This window comes from Hetaerina americana, unplaced genomic scaffold (genome assembly GCF_022747635.1).
Source record: "Hetaerina americana unplaced genomic scaffold, ioHetAmer1.1.p SCAF_91, whole genome shotgun sequence".
In the NCBI taxonomy this organism is placed as follows: Eukaryota; Metazoa; Arthropoda; class Insecta; order Odonata; family Calopterygidae; genus Hetaerina; species Hetaerina americana.
Genome location: NW_027287550.1, coordinates 901,579 through 905,344, shown reverse-complemented (window position 1 = coordinate 905,344; position 3,766 = coordinate 901,579).

Below are 3,766 nucleotides of genomic sequence, written 5' to 3'. Positions count from 1 at the left end.
CAAGTTCACGAAAGTTTTCAAGCGCACGCTTTCTGTTCTTCTCAATCAACGCCAGTTGTGACTAGATCAGAATAAATATAATAATTACGATGTAAAAATATAAACATTTATTGATTAATGCAACACTTTCTAATGAAATAGCAGAACATACTTGTAAGAGGACGCATTCCATACCATTTACTCAGCTCACACACTGATGTAAAACTCTTCTAACGATACCCGGTTCACTCGAGTTCTACAGAGTTCACCTGCACCATTACGGGCAACCACGTGAATTTCATAGACCACAGAAGTTATTTTTTTCAAAGATTATTTATTGGAACTGAACATCAGATACTGGAAATCCACGAGAGAAAATACGAGAATGGAGCAAGTTTGCCGGAAGGATTTTCCCGTGTACCGTGAAATTCAATGCAAAACTGCTGGTGACCAGCAAAACCACCATGTATTTTCATTTGCCTTCCCATATACCTACCCACCTTATCCTCTATCACTACTCCTCTTATCCCCCTGGACGATCGCTCTCGAGTCAAAGGGCATGCGGTGCTTCACCCGCACCATTTAGAAGGCGCGGTCTCCCTGGCGCAGGTGTGCGATTTTTAAGGGTTGCGAAGACACCCGAAGGCGTGCGAGAGGGAGAAGTTGAAGGCGGGGACAAGGTCGAGAGATGGACGGCTCAACCGAATGCGGCGGAGGGGAAGACGTAACAGCCGCGTGTGGGTAACGCCGAGACACAGAATATTCCGTGGAGGCGAGGAAACGAGCGAAAACCTAGAAGAGGAAGTTCGTTGTCGTTTTCCATCGCAGGCGACGGGGCGGGAGGGGCGGCGGCTCAGTGTCGAGGCCGGGCGGAAGTGAAGGCGAACGGAGATGCGCTGGGGGAGGGCGGAGGAAAAGAGAGGGGGCGGGGGCTGTTGGGTAGCGGAACTATACCCGAGTCCGACCCAGGGGATCTCTGACCTTTTACGCGTCACGTGATGCAAGTGAGCCAATAGATCGAAGGGGCTCATTGGATTACTGCTATGCAATTTATTATTTCCGAAATGTACTTTTTTTTCATTTTAGAGGGGAGATAGGGAATTCAGAAGTGTGAATTCTGCCTCCTATTCAATGTTGGCTGTTAATATAACCTGTAATATGAAGTACTAAATATTGATTATATGTGTTTCTGGATGATCACTGAAAATTATTACCCACGCATTTTTCTAAATCAAATGGAATTCGTGCTGCCTCGCTAATTAATCGTCATTTTTACGATTTAGTCGAAACGTTGAAAATTTTTTACGCATACCTTTACTGTTATGGTGGATAGTTTTTTGTACATCATGGCGGGTTTCAAACTCTGTGCAACAAAAAATACTTTTCCACCCTTTACACAGATCTTAATGCGTTCTAATCCTTTTATTTTGTCACAAAAACCTATTGTTTACCTCATTCTTCCTCCATTAATTAAAACTCCCGCTTCTTCCTGAGCCTTTAACGTCCCACCAGCTCTCAGTAATTCGCTCATGCACTTTTTCTCCACATTTCTCCTCACCATTTCTTATGTCCTAATAGCATATTAAACACTTCTTTGTTGTTTGGATTATCATCGTTGAAATAGGAGATCGATATTTTATATAATCACTTTAAGGACTTGAGTTAAATATAATTAAATATAACTACCAGGAGTCTTGCCCAAGGAAATTTTTCGTAATAATTAAATAATGAAGTAATGTACACGAGTGAAGGTACAGTTCCAGGGCAACTGGTACAATTTCCCTAGAGAGTAGCATTTTCCCTTTATTTGAACATAACATTTTGTTAGCTTGTCGTTCATTTCTGCACACTCAATGTACGATAGTTAAACTAACACAGGCACCGTATCCCAATAAATGGCACCCGTTTAGGTCCAAGCGAGAAACGTTGCCAATCAATGAACTCATATTTTACTCCATATTACTCCAAGAAGTTAACCTAGGGCATGAGATACATTAAGCCATAAGGAAACTATTAAAATCACAAAGGTTACTTATTGCGTTAAACCAACCATCCATCCACATTCAATGTCTATCTATGGCGTCTTTTTTGGATAATCCTCATCGGTAGTTTATTCGGAAGAGAAGTTTTAACATGCGTAAATAATGATATCATCGAAAACTCATGGTCTCCAAACAATTTCTCCTAGTCCGACCTTTCTGGCGTCACATGACTGACAGCATACGCCTAAAACCACCCACCCTCTTTTTGCATCCCTCCTGGTAGTGAAGAAATACCTGAGGACACAGAAAAGGAAGTCACGACAGCCATCTAATCGAGGGGGTGAGGGCACTGTTGGGCGGGGTCGGAACCGGATGAGGCGATAGACGATGAGGGGAAGGGATACTGCAGGCAGGGCGCTGTCGGCGGCAATTTCCATCGATGTGACGCAAACGACACGAGTGCGGGAATTATTATGGAACGGAGGAGGGCGAGAGGGGTTAGAATTACAAGCCGTTGGGGCAGGGAGGAAGGTGGATTAGGCGGTGGACACGCGATGACAACTTCGATACCGGGGTGACCACAAGGAAGCAAATATTCATGCAATCCACCCTTTCCTAAGATAAAAGGACCACGTCGGCGATTCTAAAAACCGAGGAAGGTGTGCATAGGTAGCTTACCCACGAGTGTGCGAGGTGACATCTGGGATTACTCAAAACCACAAGATAGAGACGTAGGGAAATAATTCTGGAGACAAACATTTCAATATTCGGTAATAATACCAGATATCACAATGGTTATTGCTGGCTTGTGAAACAATCCTCATTGATGCTGGCTTATTACTTAATTATAGACACTTATATATATAATTATATTCTTAACTTGTCGGTTACGCCTTCGGTGGATGTATAGTGCAGCTATAAATTGCAACTTTAAATTACTTTCGTGGTGTGGACTACAGTATAATTTTCGTCGAGAAACATTTGAGGATCAATCGTTAGGAACTAAATAAAATGTCGTTGGTCCTATCGAATTCCTTCGACATAAATGTACTCCTCCAATTCAATTTGCCTTTTGAGTTCGCTCGCCTACGTTCCGGACATGGAATGAAAGATTTAATCAAATTTTCTTGGATTAAGCACACTTATTTAAGAAGCTCCAATGGATTTTTTGGTAGACGACAAACCTTTAAATGATTATTTAATATGGTGAATGGGTTGAACATTCTCTAAAAACAGCCATTAATCCTCTTTTACGTTAAGGAATAGGTATTTCTGGAGAAAATGTGGAAGATGAAGCGACCAGAATATGACCACTGTACGGGGGAGTAACAGCCAAAATCGCATGAAAACGAATCTATTCTGACCTATTTTTTACATATACTATGTAATATATATTTAAACAAGAAACGAAACTTTCTAAAAATGAGAGGAACAGAGAAGAGCATTCATTTTCCTCAAATTTTTTGCATCATTTTACTTCGGTCATCACCGCTTCTTCACCAAGTATAGAATATTGTCATGCTTACTTCGCCACCATTAATTATGTACGGATGTCCAGCTAGGTGAAGATTAAGAAATAAAGCCATATTATGGAAGGATAGCGGCTGATTCAGGACGACCCCGAGCTATTTCCCCTGAAACGTCGGCCAAACGACACAAGGCCACTCAGTTCACAGCACCTTGAGGTACAATATCTTGTGTTACGTAAACCCCCTCCCTTGTAAGGTAAGGCTGCCACCCGGCAACCCTTCTACTCTCGCCAAAGGCTTCGCATAACGCCTCGGTGGGCCTCCCACCTACCCTTC